Source organism: Ovis aries, chromosome 9 (assembly GCF_016772045.2).
Source record: "Ovis aries strain OAR_USU_Benz2616 breed Rambouillet chromosome 9, ARS-UI_Ramb_v3.0, whole genome shotgun sequence".
Classification (NCBI taxonomy): Eukaryota; Metazoa; Chordata; class Mammalia; order Artiodactyla; family Bovidae; genus Ovis; species Ovis aries.
Genome location: NC_056062.1, coordinates 50,280,303 through 50,298,389, shown reverse-complemented (window position 1 = coordinate 50,298,389; position 18,087 = coordinate 50,280,303). Strand labels below are relative to the sequence as shown.

Below are 18,087 nucleotides of genomic sequence, written 5' to 3'. Positions count from 1 at the left end.
CGCAATTTAAAGGGACCGAGATACCCTCGGAATATTCCCCATGGGAGCAATGCCCCACAGAGCCCAGCCGATGGAACTTACCCCGGATCCTGCCAGACAGTTGAATGGTCCTGGAGGGGTGACGGGGTGACCTGGTCCGGTGCGGGCCAGGCCCGAGGGGGCCACGAATCCCGCTCGTCGTGGGATGGGCCCTCGCCTCGAGCCCCATGTTGGGTGCCAAATGTTAGGTAAAATACCAGGACACCTAAAAGAGTGTCTAACAGGCTTTAATGGGGAAGCGCTCCCGAGCGGGGTTCCCGGACCTGAACGAGGCAGGCCGAGGAAGTCCGCGCCCGGACCGTGTTGGGGGTGGTTTTTATACGTTCATTGTGAGGGATGGTCAGGCTAGATGGACGAGGGTTCGGATAGGTCGCCAGGCAGAGGCATCGTGGGCTGACAGGTCCTTCTATGTAGCTAGGGTGGGGCGGCTTTAACTGGCGAAGTGTGCCGTCATTGGTCCCCAGGATCTGGGAGGCTCCTTCCGTTAAGGACCTCCCCCACCAGCGGGAGGGAGAGGAGGGGCGTCCCATCATGGCCGCCGGGGTCCGGCCTTACAGTGACCAGGTGCATTGCCAATATGCAGGAATATTTGGAAAGCAATCTTTTTTTCTGAACATTAGTTCTCAACAGTGGGCTTAAAATATTCAAGTAAACCCATGTTGTGTACAGATGTGCTCTCATCCAGGCTTTGTTGTTCCATTTATATAGAGTACAGGCAGAGTGATTGAACATAGTTCTTAAGGATTATGGATTTTCATAATGGTACATCAGCATTTGTTTCATCTTAAAGTCACCAGTTGCATTAGCCCCTAACAGGAGAGTCAGCCTGTCCTTTGAAGCTTTGAAGGCAGGCACTGACTTTTCCTCTGTAGCCATGAAAGTCCTACCCGACCTCTTCTTCCAGTTTAAGCCTTTTTTTTTTTCACCTACGTTGAAAATCTGTTGTGTAGTGTGGCCACTTTCGTGAGTTATCCTAGTTAGATCTTTTGGTTAACTCGCTACAGCTTCTACATCAGCGCTTGCTGCTTCACCTTGCACTTTGATGTCACAGAGATGACTTCTTTCCTTAAAATTCATGAATCAACTTCTGCTATTTTCAAACTTCTTCTGCAGCCTCCTTACCTCATTCACACTTCACAAGAATGAAGAGAGTTAGGCTCTTGCTCTGGATTAGGCTTTGGCTTGGGAGAATGTTGTAGCTGACTTGACCCTCTATCCAGACCGCTCAGACTTTTCTCCATGTCAGTAATAAGGCTATTTCACGTTCTTAACATTCATGTGTCAGAGAAGGCAATGGCAACCCACTCCAGTACTCTTGCCTGGAAAATCCCATGGACGGAGGAGCCTGGTAGGCTGCAGTCCATGGGGTCGCTAAGAGTCAGACATGACTGAGCGACTTCACTTCCACATTTCACTTTCATGCATTGGAGAAGGAAATGGCAACCCACTCCTGTGTTCTTGCCTGGAGAATCCCAGAGATGGGGGAGCCTGGTGGGCTGTGTCTATGGGGTCACACAGAGTCGGGCACGACTGAAGCAACTTAGCTTAGCAACATTCGTGTGTTCACTGGAGTAGCACTTTTAATTTCCTTCAAGAACTTTTCCTTTGTATTTACAGCTTGACTGGTACAAGAAGCACAGCTTTTGGCCTGTCTTGGCTTTCAATATGCCTTCCTCACTAAACTTAATCATTTCTAGCTTGTGATTTAAAGTGAGAGATGTGCAATGATTCCCTTCACTTGAACACTTAGAGGGCACTGTAGGGTTATTTATAGGTTTGTTTATTTATTTATTTTGGCTGTGCTGGATCTTTGTGGCTACCTGGGCTTTTCTCTAGTTGCACTGATCAGAGTCTGCTCTCTAGTTGCCATGTGCAGGCTTCTCATTCGCGTGACTTCTCTTGTTGCAGCATACTGGCTTTCAGGCACTCGGGCTTCAGTAGTGTGGCTCTCAGCTCCAGAGCACAGGTTCAATAGCTGTGGTGCACAGGCTTAGTTGCTCTGGGGCATGTGGGATCTTCTGGGACCAGGGATCTAATGCGTGTCTCTTGCATTGGCAGGCAGATTCTTTACCACCAATCCCTGTAGGGTTATTAATTGACTTAATTGCAGTGTTGTTGTATCACAGAGAACAGGGAGGCCTGAGGAGAGGGAGAGAGATGAGGAACAGCTGGTCAGTGGAACAGTCAAAACACACACAACACTTATCAGTTAAGTGTGCTGTCTTATATTGCATACTTCATGGTACCCCAAAACAATTCCAGTAGTAACATCAAAGACCACTGATCACAGAGCACCCTAACAAATATAAATCATAATGAAAAAGTTAGAAATACTGTAAAAATTTCCAAAATATGACACAGAGACACAAAGTGAACAAAGTCAATTGGAAAACGGCACCAATAGAGGTGCCCAAAGCAGGGTTGCTATAAACCTTCAATTCATTAAAAAAAAAAAAAAGCAATATCTGCAAAGTTCAATAAAATGAAGTCCAAGGATGTCCTTGATGGTCCAGTGGTTAAGAGTCTGCCTGCCAGTGTAGAGGACATGGGTTCAGTCCCTGGTCCAGGAGATCCTACATGCCACGTGGCAACTAAGCCTGTGCACCACAACTACTGAGCCTGTACCCTACAGAGTCCACAAGCTGCAACTACTGAAGCCCACGTGCCTAGAACCTATGCCTATGACAAAAGAAGCCACTGCAATGAGAAGCCTGTGCACTCAAGCAAGGAATAGCCCCAGCTTGCTGCAACTAAAGAAAGCCCATGTGCAGGAAAGAAGACCCAGCGTAGGCAAAAACAAATAAATAAAATGAAGTGTAATAAAACAATGTATGCCTATATATCTTTATGATGGAATACCATTCATCAAAAAAAAAAAAGAAATGAACTCCTGTTATACTCATCATGGATGACTCAAAAACGTTATACTGAGTAAAACAGCACAGTCTATATGATTCCATTCATATGAGACGTGGAAAAGGAAAATCTCATTTATAATGACAGAAAACAGACCACTGGATTGCCAGACTACTGAAGGACACTGACCAAGAAGAAAACAAGGGACTTTGTGAGGAGGGTGGGTAATGGAAATATTTTATATCTTGGTTATAGTATTGGTCACACAAATGCATATATTTAATCAAAGCTCCTCAAACTATATACTTGAAATGGATGTATTTTACATAAATTATTTCTCAATAAAGTTGGTTTAAAAATGCTAACAAACTGAATTCACCATTGCCAAAAAAAGAAAAATTCATTCAAAACAAAACAAGATTCTCAAGACCAAGCTAGTTGTCATATGTGAGTAAAAATTAGCTTAATGTTAGTTGAACAATTAATGTCATTTACCATATTAACAAATTAAAGGAGAAAATGTATGATTATCTAGAGAGAGAGATCACAATAAAATTCAGCAGTCATTCACAGATTTTTTTGGCCATACCGCGTGGCTTGCAGGACCTTGGGTCCCCAGTCAGGGATCAAAATCAGGTCCTGGTGGTGAGAATGCCAAGTCCTGACCACTGGACACCAGGGAATTCCAAACAATCATTCTTAATCTTTTTTAAGTTTGGTGATCTAGGACCAAAAGGGAGCATCTTTATCCTGATAAAGCAGATCCACAAAATGCCAACAGGAAGTTTTTAGTTAGTATTAGCCATAAGATTTTATTTTGGGGGGCTCCAAAATCACTGCAGATGGTGACTGCAGCCATGAAATTAAAAGACGCTTACTCCTTGGAAGAAAAGTTATGACCAACCTAGATAGCATATTCAAAAGCAGAGACATTACTTTGCCGACTAAGGTCCGTCTAGTCAAGGCTATGGTTTTTCCTGTGGTCATGTATGGATGTGAGAGTTGGACTGTGAAGAAGGCTGAGTGCCGAAGAATTGATGCTTTTGAACTGTGGTGTTGGAGAAGATTCCTGAGGGTCCCTTGGACTGCAAGGAGATCCAACCAGTCCATTCTGAAGATCAGCCCTGGGATTTCTTTGGAAGGAATGATGCTAAAGCTGAAGCTCCAGTATTTTGGCCACCTTATGCAAAGAGTTGACTCATTGGAAAAGACTCTGATGCTGGGAGGGATTGGGGGCAGGAGAAGAAGGGGACAACCGAGGATGAGATGGCTGGATGGCATCACGGACTCGATGGACGTGAGTCTGAGTGAACTCTGGGAGTTGGTGATGGACAGGGAGGCCTGGCGTGCTGCGATTCATGGGGTCACAAAGAGTCGGACACGACTGAGCGACTGAAATGAACTGAACTGAACTGAACTGAACTGATACATGTGGGGGCTACCATTTTATAGTTAATGTAATTTACTCTATAATTCAATAAGCATTGTTGGACCTACCAAATTCCAGATCCAGAGTGCAAGGAAAAATAATTTGTAGATCCTGACTTCAGGTATAGAAAGAAATCTGGTGATGGAGTCTTAAGCAGTCATTTAAGAAACATCCTCATTTGGAGTGAGATTTAAACATATTCACTTGATTTATATTTTTAAATTAAAGTGTAACTGACTTACAATGTTATATACAATATATTATATATATTCAATTGTTCAACATAGTGATTTGATAGTTTTTACACAACAAAATGACAGCATGAGAAGTCACATTACCATGTCACCACAAAAGTTATCACATTACTGACTATGCTATACATTACATCCCTGAGACTTATTAAACATGTTCTTTTTTAAAATACATCCAGAAATTTTATTTGATCCTCCCAGAGAAACATGCACAAAAATGAATTAACACATCCACACAAAACTTATTCATTTTCAATGCAAAGCAACGTGTGATTAATATCAAATGGTGATGACCAATATTTATTTTGTGCAAGGCAGTAGAATGAATCTGAGCTACAACAATGAACCAGAGTTGGGAGGTTTCACTTAATGAAATCATGTCATGCTTCAGGGATTCAGTTTGTCATACAGGAGAGGTAAAATTGTCTCCTTAATTATATTTTATTCTCTACATTTTGTGTTTATCACTCAAGCTTTGTATTATTGAATAGGTTTTCCACAATGCACAGTCTCATGAAAAATTCAGTAGTTCATTAAAAGCAGAGACTTTTCACAGCAAAATTTCTGATTTAGGATATAAAATATATTATTTATAGAGATGCATAATTGTTTTCTCAGAAGAATATTGAGAAGAGGGAAACAGAATCAGTTGATTTTGTCACAAAATGGGGAGAGACTGGCTAAACATGCACCAGCCTCTCATTCCAGAACGTGACCTAAAATGAGTTTAAGGAAATTGTCAGCTGCGGTCAGTTGTGAACAATCACATTGTTAATCACTCAGCGTCTCTCTCCTTTGAGTCTCTGTTTAAAAAAGAATATCTCTGGGCCCCAAGCATTTTGCATTTATCTTTCCTTTTGGCTTCTGCTCTGCAACACTAGGCTGAAATTGCTCCCTATAAGATCACCAGTGGGGGCTTCCCTGGTGGCTCAGACTGTAAAGAACCTGCCTGCAATGCAGAAGACCCGAGTTCAATCCCTGGATTGGGAAGACGCGCTGGAGAAGGGAATAGCTACCCACTCCAGTATTCTTGCCTGGAGAATCCCATGGACAGAGCCTGGAGGGCTACAGTCCATGGGGTCACAAAGAGTCAGACACAACTGAGCAACTAACAGACACACACAAGCTCACCAGCAGCACCCTAGCTAGCCAGTGGTCTCTTTTCAGCCTAACCTCTGGCTGAGTTCATAGCTGGCTCCCCTTTTGTTACCCCTTTCCTCACTTAGAGATACCTTCCCAGGTCTCCCTCCGGTTCTTCAAATATTCAGCTCAGGCTCTTCTCTCCCAGAGGGAATCTCAGGGACCCTGTGGCTTCAGCGACATGGGACAATGATGGTTCCCACCCCTAATCCCCAACTTTCTCGTGCTTCTGTTCCAGGAAATGCCACCTCAGTACGCCCAAAACAGAAAGCACTCTCTCTCACCAAACACCTTCTTTCGCCTGTGCCTCCCATGGTTAACATGGCAGCTCACCCGAGTGCCAAGGCTTGGGCTCAGAATCCACGGCGACATTTCCATCTCCCTTACCTCTTTCGCCTCTGCCTCCCATGGTTAACATGGCAGCTCACCCGAGTGCCAAGGCTTGGGCTCAGAATCCACAGCGACATTTCTATCTCCCTTACCACCACCAGATCCAAGGGCTCTCAAGTTCTTCCAGGTGGGCTCCTGAGCGCCAACTAAGTCTGGGTGCTCCTCTTCTTCCACTGTTTCTTTTTCTTTTTATTCACTTACTTCTTTGGCTGTACCAGGTCTTGGTTGTGGCACACAGTATCTGTTGTGGCACACAACCCAGGCTCCAAATTGTTCGGGCTCAGTAGTTGCAGCATTGGCCTTGGTTGCACCACAGCCTGTGGGATGTTAGTTCCCTGACCAGGGATTGAACCCACATCCCCTGCAATGCAAAGCAGATTCTTAACCCCTGGACCACCAGGGAAGTCCCTCACTGTTTCCATTAAGCCTCCATCCTCTTACCCAGACTGCTTGCCTAGACTGCAGCTGCTGGTCAGCCTGCCCCCAGCTTCTTGGCTTCAACCCCTTCTGCCTCCAGAGAGACCTTTTAACACAACAATCTGACTACCTTCTTGGCACAATGGGCAGCACATCAGTCTCATAATGCAATCATCTCTTCTTGTTACTTCACTGCTTTGCTTGAATCTCTCAATGCTTCTCTACTGACAACAGGTTAAAGTACAAATTCCATAGTAAAAAATACGAGGCTTAAAAAACCTGGATTCCCCCTCTTTTTCAGCTTCTCTTCATGCTTTTGTCCTCCACTCATCACCCCCACATGAAATACAAATGTGCATCTGCCTCTGCCACCCCAGTATGCCAGGCCACACTGAACTCTGTGATACGCCCCAGAGTCAGCTTTCTCCTTCACACCTCAAGCACACTTCCCTAACATCCAGGGTCGCTAGATTTAGCAAATAAAAACCTGGGCTACCCAGATAGATTTGAATTGTCCTATATGTCTAAGTATTTCACATAAACTATGTTAACAATTTCACCTTTGTACTCACCAATAAAATTCAGGGCTGGCATTCAATGGCAAGAGAATCCCTCTATCACCAGAACACAGAATGTGGCCTCTTGCTTTCAATATCACAGAAACGCACGTCACAGAAATGCATAAGTATACACTCAGCTGTGAAGATTATTTTAGTAGCTACTGTTATTCAGTGTTTTATCAGTGGTTCCTGTGGCCTTGTTTATCATCTCAATTTTCCTATAAGATAGGTAATATTGTCTACCTCATACCAGTCAAAATGGCCATCATTAAAAAGTCTACAAATAACAAACACTAGAGAGTGTGTGAAGAAAAGGGAATCCTCCTACACCATTGGTGGGAAAGTAAGTTGGTGCAGCCACTATGGAAAACAGAATAGAAGTTCTACAGAAAACAGAATTACCATAAAAGCCAGCAATCCCATTCCCAAGCATAAACCTGGACAAAACTATAATGTAAAAATATACATGCACCCCTATATTCACAGCAGCCCTACTCACAATAGCCAACACATGGAAATGACCTAAATATCCATCGGCAGATAAATGAATAAAAAAGATGTGGTACGTATATACAATGGAATTCTACTCAGCAATAAAAAAAGAATGAAATAATGCCATTTGCAGCAACATGGATACAACTAGAGATTATCATACTAAGTGAAGTAAGTCAGAAAGAGAAAGACAAATGCCATGTGATACTGCTTATATGTGGAATCTAAAGTGTAGCACGAATGAACTTATCTACAAAGCACAAGCAGACTCACAGACATAGAGAACAGATTTGTGGTTGCCAAAGGGGAGAGAGTGAGGAAGAAGGATGGAATGAGAGTTTGGGGTTGGTAGAGGCAAACTGTTACATTTAGATGGATAAACAGCAAGGTCCTACTGTATAGCATAGGAAACTATATCCAATCTCCTGGGATAGACCACAATGGAAAAGAATATGAGAAAAGAATGTATATATGTGTATAACTGAGTCACTTTGCTGAACAGAAATTAGCACAACATTGTAAATCCGCTATACTTCAATTTAAAAATAGAGAAAAAAGATAAATAATGTTACTAAAATTCATTTTATAGACAAGGAAGCTAAGGCATAGACAAGTTACAGAACTTGGCCAAGGTTGTATAGTAAGTGAGGAGCACCAGAATTTAAACCCAAATAGTCTCCCAGCAGATTCCATGTGATTAATCTTTCTACTTTGACAGCTACTTCTGTCTGCATGGTGGAGGTGGTTTTTGTCTGTATGGTGGTGATTTAGTCATTCAGCTGTGTCCAGCTCTTCCAACTCCATGGACTGTAGCCCACCAGGTTCCTCTGTCCATGGGATTTCCCAGGCAAGAATGCTGGAATGGGTTGCCATTTCCTTCTCCATCTGTTGGTATGGTACTTTGCAATTCTCTTTTTTCTTGTCCTTGTGTGATATCTTAGGAAAAGATATAATATGACCAAGACTCATGTACCACTGTATATAAGAAACACAACACTTAAATAAAGCTGAAACTCCCCAACTGCATTCCCTTCCTCTAGTAAATATCATGTTTAGTTGGTCCTGGTCCTCACAATTTGTGTATATGTTGTTTACGAAATGTAATATTATTTTCTATTTTTAACATATGGTCATGTGGTATGTATTCATCAGCAATTTGCATTTTTCTCTCCTATTGTATTTTTGGGACTTAGCTGTGTTGACATACATAGTCTTATTCATTAATTTTCACTGCTGCATAATTTTTCATTAAATGACTACATCACACCTTATTAATTCTCTTGTTAATAGATATTGTTGCCAATTCTGGGTTGGTTTTTTTTTCTTGCTTTGGCTTTTATTTTATTTTGTTTGTATGGTTGTTTGGTTTATTCTCATTGCTTTGGGTTTTATTGACTAGCAACAGAAGCTATTATAACCTTCTTGCACATAGCTGCTCAGGAAAGAATTTCTCTTTAGTGAGTACTTAATAAAGGAATTTCTCTAAAGAGTGAGTTAAGTTCAGTTCAGTCGCTCAGTCATGTCCGACTCTTTGTGACCCCATGAATCACAGCACGCCAGGCCTCCCTGACCATCACGAACTCCTGGAGTTCACTCAAACTCATGTTCATAGGGTTGGTGATGCTATCCAGCCATCTCATCCTCTGTGTCCCCTTCTCTTCCTGCCCCCAGTCCCTCCCAGCATCAGGGTCTTTTCCAATGAGTCAACTCTTTGCATGAGGTAGCCAAATATTGGAGTTTCAGCTTCAGCATCAGTCCCTCCAATGAACACCCAGGACTGAACTCCTTTAGGATGGACTGCTGGATCTCCTTGCAGTCCAAGGAACTCTCAAGAGTCTTCTCCAACACTATAGTTCAAAAGCATCAATTCTTCGGCACTCAGCTTGCTTCACAGTCCAACTCTCACTTCCATACATGACCACTGGAAAAACCATAGCCTTGACTAGACAGAATTTGTTGGCAAAGTAATGTCTCTGCTTTTGAATATGCTATCTAGGTTGGTCATAACTTTCCTTTCAAGGAGCAAGTGTCTTTTAATTTCATCTCTGCAATCACCATCTACAGTGATTTTTGGAGCCCCCCAAAATAAAGTCTGACACTGTTTACACTGTTTCCCCATCTACTTCCCATGAAGTGATGGGACCGGATGCCATGATCTTTGTTTTCTGAATGTTGAGCTTTAGGCCAACCTTTTCACTCTCCTCTTTCACTTTCATCAAGAGGCTCCTTAGTTCCTCTTCACTTTCTGCCATAAGGGTGGTGTCATCTGCATATCTGAGGTTATTGATATTTCTCCCGGCAATCTTGATTCCAGCTTGTGCTTCTTCCAGTCCAGCGTTTCTCATGATGTGCTCTGCACAGAAGTTAAATAAGCAGGGTGACAATATACAGCCTTGATGTACTCCTTTTCCTATTTGGAACCAGTCTGTTGTTCCATGTCCAGTTCTAACTGTTGCTTCCTGATCTGCATATAGGTCTCTCAAGAGGCAGGTCAGGTGGTCTGGTATTCCCATCTCTTTCATAATTTTCCACAGTTGATTGTGATCCACACAGTCAAAGGCTTTGGCATAGTCAATAAAGCAGACATAGATGTTTTCCTGGAACTCTCTTGCTTTTTTGATGATCCAGCAGATGTTGGCAATTTAATCTCTGGTTCCTCTGCCTTTTCTAAAACCAGCTTGAACACCTGGAATTTCATGGTTCACATACTGCTAAAGCCTGACTTGCAGAATTTTGAGCATTACTTTACTAGCATGTGAGATGAGTGCAATTGTGCGGTAGTCTGAGCATTCTTTGGCATTGCCTTTCTTTGGGATTGGAATGAAAACTGACCTTTTCCAGGCCTGTGGCCACTGCTGAGTTTTCCAAATTTGCTGGCATATTGAGTGCAGCACTTTGACAGCATCATCTTTCAGGATTTGAAATAGCTCAACTGGAATTCCATCACCTCCACTAGCTTTGTTCATAGTGAGGCTTCCTAAGGTCCACTTGACTTTACATTCTAAGATGTCTGGCTCTAGGTGAGTGATCACACCATCATGATTATCTGGGTCGTGAAGATCTTTTTTGTACAGTTCTTCTGTGTATTCTTGCCACCTCTTCTTAATATCTTCTGCTTATGTTAGGCCCATACCATTTCTGTTCTTTATCGAGCTGATCTTTGCATGAAATGTTCCCTTGGTATCTCTAATTTTCTTGAAGAGATCTCTAGTCTTTCCCATTCTGTTGTTTTCCTCTATTTCTTTGCAATGATCACTGAGGAAGGCTTTCTTATCTCCTCTTGCTATTGTCTGGAACTCTGCATTCAGATGCTTATATCTTTCCCTTTCTTCTTTGCTTTTCTCTTTTCTTCTTTTCACAGCTATCTGTAAAGCCTCCTCAGACAGCCATTTTGCTTTTTTCTATTTCTTTTCCATGGGGATGGTCTTGATCTCTGTCTCCTGTACAATGTCACGAACCTCAGTCCATAGTTCATCAGGCACTCTATCTATCAGATCTAGTCCCTCAAATCTATTTCTCATTTCCACTGTATAATTATAAGGGATTTTATTTAGGTCATACCTGAATAGTCTAATGGTTTTCCCTACTTTCTTCAGTTTAAGTCTGAATTTGGCAATAAGGAGTTCATGATCTGAGCCACAGTCAGCTCCTGGTCTTCTCCATCTTTGGCTGCAAAGAATATAATCAATCTGATTTTGGTGTTGACCATGTGTTGCTAACATGGTGGTTAGCATCTTCCAAATCAGGTAACCCAAGAGGTAACAGAGAAATCATGATGCCTTTTATGACCTTTTCATAGAAATAACACCCAAGCCTCCCTTCATTCCCATCTTATTCTTTTTGTTTGAAATGCATTATCAAACTCAACTCACACTCAAGGAAATTAGCTCTACTTTTTGGAGGAAATATGGACAGAATCTGGAGGCAGATTTTAAACCACCATGTATACTGTCTATATTCCTAAGATTTTGTCTATTTACTTTGTCTTGAGTGATTCTTTTTCTTAATTAGAAAATTTCCTAGTTTTATTGAGATATAATTGACATACAGCGCTTTTTAAGGTGTACAGCATAATGATCTGACTTACGTACATCATGAAATGATTGTTATGATAAGTTAAGTAAACATCCATTATCTCACATACATACAATTTTTTTTCCCCTTGTGATGAGAACTCTTAAAATCTACTCTCTTAGCAGCTTTCTTAAACATACAGCAGTGTTAATTCTATGTCATGTTGTACATTACATCCCTGGTACCTATTTGCATTATACCTGGATGTTTGTACCGTTTGACTGCCTTCATGCATCTCCCCTTTCCCTCTGGTAACCACAAATCTTATCAATTTTTATATGACTTTGTTTATATTTAATTTTGAAGTATAATTTACCTACAACACTATGTCTATTTTGTGTGATTCTTTATATACTTCAGATATACCGTTCTTTGTTGAATAAATGCACTGCACGAATTTTCTCCCAGATCTGTGGCAAGCATGACTGGAATTGCAATGAATTTACAGATTACTTTGAGGGAAAGTAATGTTATAATATTGAGTCTTTCTATTCATGAATATTGTGTATCTATTTCATGCTCATGCTCAGTAGCTAAGTGGTGTCCAACTCTTTGCAGTCCCATGGACTATAGCCCTCCAGGCCCCTCTGTCCCTGGGATTTCCCAGGCAAGAATACTGGAGTGGGTTGCCATTTCCTTCTCCAGAGGATCTTCCAACTCAAAGATTGGACCCTCATCTCCTACATTGGCAGATGAGTTCTTTAACACTGAACCAGGGAAGCGTTGATTGTTTATTTAGCTATACAATGCATCATGTAATTTTTACGATTTTCTTCACTAAAGGCCCTATCCATCTTTTGTAAAATTTATTCCTACTTATTCTTAAAATTTATATTTCTAATTATTTTTGGCTATAGTATAATAATATAATAGATTTTAAAACATTGAGCTAATATCTAGTGATTTTTGTTGAACTCTTTTATTAAATTTTGGGCTTCCCTGGTAGCTCAGCCAGTAAAGAATCCACCTGCAATACAGGAGACCCTGGTTCGATTCCTGAGTTGGGAAGATTCCCTGGAGAAGGGATAGGCTACACACTCCAGTATTCTTGGGCTTCCCTGGTGGCTCAGTGGGTAAAGAATCTGCCTGCAATGTCGGAGACTGGGGTTCAATCCCTGGGTTGGGAAGATCCCCTGGAGAAGGGACTGGCTACCCACTCCAGTATTCTTTCCTGGACTTTCATGGACTATACAGTCCATGGGGTGGCAAAGGGCAGGATATGACCGAGCTAGCCATTTTTGTTGAACTCTCTTATTAAACTTTCTATTTTCTCTATAGTCAGCTAGATTGACTGTAAATAGTGGCATTTTAGTTCCTTCCTCTCTGTTCCCTGTGGCTTTTCTTTCTCTTGTTTCCCTCTGTTAGCTAGGACTTCCAATATAATAATGCACATACTCAGAGGTGATGGAATTCCAGCTGAGTTATTTCAAATCCTGAAAGATGATGCTGTCAAAGTGCTGCACTCAATATGCCAGCAAATTTGGAAAACTCAGCAGTGGCCACAGGCCTGGAAAAGGTCAGTTTTCATTCCAATCCCAAAGAAAGGCAATGCCAAAGAATGCTCAGACTACCGCACAATTGCACTCATCTCACATGCTAGTAAAGTAATGCTCAAAATTCTGCAAGTCAGGCTTTAGCAGTATGTGAACCATGAAATTCCAGGTGTTCAAGCTGGTTTTAGAAAAGGCAGAGGAACCAGAGATTAAATTGCCAACATCTGCTGGATCATCAAAAAAGCAAGAGAGTTCCAGGAAAACATCTATGTCTGCTTTATTGACTATGCCAAAGCCTTTGACTGTGTGGATCACAATCAACTGTGGAAAATTATGAAAGAGATGGGAATACCAGACCACCTGACCTGCCTCTTGAGAGACCTATATGCAGATCAGGAAGCAACAGTTAGAACTGGACATGGAACAACAGACTGGTTCCAAATAGGAAAAGGAGTACATCAAGGCTGTATATTGTCACCCTGCTTATTTAACTTCTGTGCAGAGCACATCATGAGAAACGCTGGACTGGAAGAAGCACAAGCTGGAATCAAGATTTCCAGGAGAAATATCAATAACCTCAGATATGCAGATGACACCACCCTTATGGCAGAAAGGTTAAAGAGCCTCTTGATGAAAGTGAAAGAGGAGAGTGAAAAAGTTGGCCTAAAGCTCAACATTCAGAAAACAAAGATCATGGCATCTGGTCCCATCACTTCACTGGAAATAGATGGGGAAACAGTGTAAACAGTGTCAGACTTTATTTTGGGGGGGCTCCAAAAATCACTGCAGATGGTGACTGCAGCGATGAAATTAAAAGACGCTTACTCCTTGGAAGAAAAGTTATGACCAACCTAGACAGCATATTCAAAAGCAGAGATATTACTTTGCCAACAAAGGTCCATCTAGTCAAGGCTATGGTTTTTCCAGTAGTCATGTATGGATGTGAGAGTTGGACTGTGAAGAAAGCTGAGCACTGAAGAATTAATGCTTTTGATCTGTGGTGTTGGAGAAGATTCTTGAGAGTCCCTTGGACTGCAAGGAGATCCAACCAGTCCATTCTTAAAGAGATCAGCCCTGGGATTTCTTTCGAAGGAATGATGCTCAAGCTGAAACGCCTGTACTTTGGCCACCTGATGCAAAGAGTTGACTCATTGGAAAAGACTCTGATGCTCGGAGGTATTGGGGGCAGGAGGAGAAAGGGACGACAGAGGATGAGATGGCTGGCTGGCATCACCAACTCAATGGACATGAGTCTGAGTGAACTCTCGGTGTTGGTGATGGACAAGGAGGCCTGGAGTGCTGCAATTCATGGGATCGCAAAGAGTTGGTCACGACTGAGTGACTGAACTGAACTGAGCTGAACCACTATGTCATGAGGACACTCAAGCAGCCCTAGGGAATGGTCCATGTGGCAAGGAAGTGAGGCATCCATCCAATAGCCATATGAGTGACCCATCTTGAAAGCAGATTCTGCAGCCCCAGTCAAATTTTCAGATGACCACACTCCCAGTTGACATCTTGACTGCAACTTTATGAGAGATCTTGACACAGAACAACATAGCTAAGCTACGCCCAGAATTCTGACACTCAGAAATTATGAGTTAATGTATTTTTGCTCTCTTAATCTGCAGTATCTACTAGTAATGAGTTGTGTAGTAATAGATAACTAGTACATGAAGTTATATAGTAACAGCATAGTGACTACCAACCCAAATACCGAGTGAAACTGTCTAGATTCGAATTCTGGCTTCACTGCTAATTATGTGACTGTGAGAAGTGACTAGCTATTTAACTACCTCAGTTTACTCATCTATCAAGTGGAAATAATGCCAGCATGCCACACAGGACCACTGTGAGGATTAAGTGAGTTGATGCAATAAAGCAACTGGAAGCATATCTGGCACACAGGAAGCATTCAAGAAGTGTTGCTGCTGCTGCATTGCTTCAGTCGTGTCCGACTCTGTGCGACCCCAGAGTTTGCAGCCCACCAGGCTCTGCCGTCCCTGGGATTCTCCAGGCAAGAACACTGGAGTGGGTTGCCATTTTCTTCTCCAATGCATGAAAGTGAAAGTGAAAGTGAAGTTGCTGAGTCGTGTCTGACTCTTAGCGACCCCATGGACTGCAGCCTACCAGGTTCCTCCATCCATGGGATTCTCCAGGCAAGAGTACTGGAGTGGGGTGCCATTGCCAAGAAGTGTTAGCTGCTGGTATCAATTTATAAAACAGTAAATCTGAATGTAAATTGGATAACCAACCTCATTAGGAAAACAAAGTAAAATCACCATGAGACTTCCTTGTTCTGCATAGAGTTAGCAAAAAGCATAAACTCAGCCTGAGTGATGGTAATTGGGCATCTTCACCATAGGATAATTTACCAAGAAGTCTTTCTCTGGTGTGAACATATTTTTTGTGAGCATGTTATACTTCAATTCAAAATTTTAAATTTATAAATAACACAATACACACACAAAGCCAATACTCTCCCTCACTCTACCCTTACCCCCAGAAATGCTCTGTTAATATTGGCGAATATTGGCAAAGACATGGAACACAAGAACTCTCGCATCTTGCTGGTGGAAGTAGAGAGCAATTTGGCAATACTAGCAAAGCTGAAAATTTACAAGTAAGGTTTTACCTCAGTGATAGGATGCAGGCTTTCACTATCCATTTTTCTGTATCTTCTTTAAACTTTCATTCCTGTCAAGATGTCAAAGTGAGGGAGAAGGAAAATATTCAACCCAGCCATAAAATTCTGTGACCTGGACCCATTTATATTCTTAAAAAGCCTAACATAACAGAGAGGAATGGCTATTCTGCTGGCAGCCTCCAGGACAGCATGTAAAACATGCCTGGCATGCTGAACACTTTGTTATGGGCCTCTGAAAAGGAGAATTCCTAGATAAAACAGTAATCAGGGATTTTTTTAAAAGCAGAAGGACTCAAAACCTGAAAACAAATTAAGAATGAGTTGTATTAGGGGCAGGAAAGAGAGTAGAAAAAGAGGTTGTCTTACAAGTAATCCAGTATATAAATTTTTTTTAACTGTGGTGAAACATATATAAAATTAACCTTTCTAACAGTTTCTTAAGTGTACAGTTCAATGCCACTAATTATGTTCATAATGTTGTGCAACCATCACTACTATTTCCAAAACTATCTGTCACCCAAACAGAAACTCTTACACATTAACCATTAAATAATAACTTTTCCTCACTTCTCTCACAGCCTCTAGAAACCTCTGTTCTACACTCTGTATCTATGAATTTAATTACTCTAGGTACCTCACATAAGTGGAATCATGAATTATTTGTCCTTTTGTGTCCAGCTTATTTCACTTAGCATATGATTTTTAAGGTTCACCCATGTGTTCAAAGGCACAGCTCAGAATTCCTCTTTATGGTTGAATAATATTTCATCTGTGAAGTGAAGTTGCTCAGTCGTGTGTGACTCTTTGCAATCCAATGGACTGTAACTTACCAGGCTCCTCCTTCCATGTGATTTTCTAGGCAAGAGTACTGGAGTTGCTTACCATTTCCTTCTTCAGGGGATCTTCCCGACCTGGGGATCAAACATGGGTCTCCCAAGTTGTAGGCAGACGCTTTACCCTCTGAGCCACCAGGGAAGCCCAGCAGGCCATATTTTGTTTATTCTAGTGAGAACCTACTGTATAACACAGGGAGCTCAGCTCAATGCTCATCTATCAATGGACACTTGGGTTGTTTACACCTTTGGGCTATCATGAATAATGGTGAGATAAACATTGGTGGACAAGTATCTGTTTGAGTCACCTGAAGTAAAATTGGTCATGAGTTCCACCTAGGGGTGGATGTTGAAAACAGAGGTGAGCCTATGAGGTGCTCAGGGGTCAAGGACAGACTCAACTTTATTCATTCAGTTGGTCAGTCTTGCAACAACTATTTATCAAACACCACAATGCAAGAAAGTGAGGTTCAAAAGTGGGGGAAATCAAACACTGTTCCCTCCTCTCAAAGACCTTGTTCTCTAGGTACTAAACAAGAAAAGATGATTTAAGAGTGAAAAGTAGAATAATTAGAGATGCTAAGCATCTTTTCATGTGACTCTTAGCCACCTGTATGCCTTCTTTGGAGAAAGGTCTATTTAGGCCTTCTGCCAATTTTTTTATTGGGTTGTTTCCTATTTTAATATTGACACAGGGAGCTCAGCTCAGTGCTCTGTGAAGACCTAGATGGGTGGGGTGGGGTGGGAGGGAGGTTCGAGTCTTTACGACCCTATGGACTGTAGCCCACCAGGCTCCTCTGTCCATGGGATTTTCCAGGCAAGAATATTGGAGTTGGTTGCCATTTCCTTCTCCCAGAGATTTTCCTGACCCAGGGATTGAACCCACATCACTGATGTCTCCTGCATTGGCAGATGGCTTCTTCACTACTAGTGCCACCTGGGAAGTGCCAAGAGGGAAGGAATATATATATACATATAGCTGATTCATTGTACAGCAGAAACTAACGCAACATTGTAAAACAATTATACTCCAATTAAAAAAAAAAAAGGAGTGAAAAGTTTGTTGTGATATAACAACCGAATTGAGGGTCAGGATGTCCGGGGGTAGTAAATTTTAAGCCAAGACCTGAAGGCTGAGAAAATTCCCAAGAGAGCAGGTGAAAGTGAAAGTTGTGTCCGACTCTTTGCAATCCCATGGACTGTGGCCATGCTCCTCTGTCCATGGAATTCTCCAGGCAAGAATACTAGAGCGAGTTGGCATGCCCTCCTCCAGGGGATCTTCCTGACCCAGGCATCTGTATGTCTCCTGCATTGGCAGGCGGGTTCTTTACCACTAGTGCCACCTGAAAATCAAAGAGAGGTAACATAATGTTTCAGACAACAGGACAATAGGAATAGGAATTATTGACATAGTACAGCAGGAATACCTTGTGTGAACCAGAAGGTAGAGAGATCATGGTTCTTCA

At 41.9% G+C, this 18,087-nt stretch overlaps 1 long non-coding RNA gene across 1 annotated transcript; it reads right to left on the bottom strand.

The window, feature by feature from the left end:
* Window positions 1-250: 250 nt before the first annotated feature.
* LOC132657220 (uncharacterized) lies at window positions 251-15,956 on the bottom strand. The gene is made up of 2 exons (XR_009595069.1): window positions 15,777-15,956; window positions 251-2,178 (listed from the first exon to the last, which is right to left on the bottom strand). It is a non-coding gene; the product is annotated as an uncharacterized LOC132657220 (long non-coding RNA).
* Window positions 15,957-18,087: the final 2,131 nt, after the last annotated feature.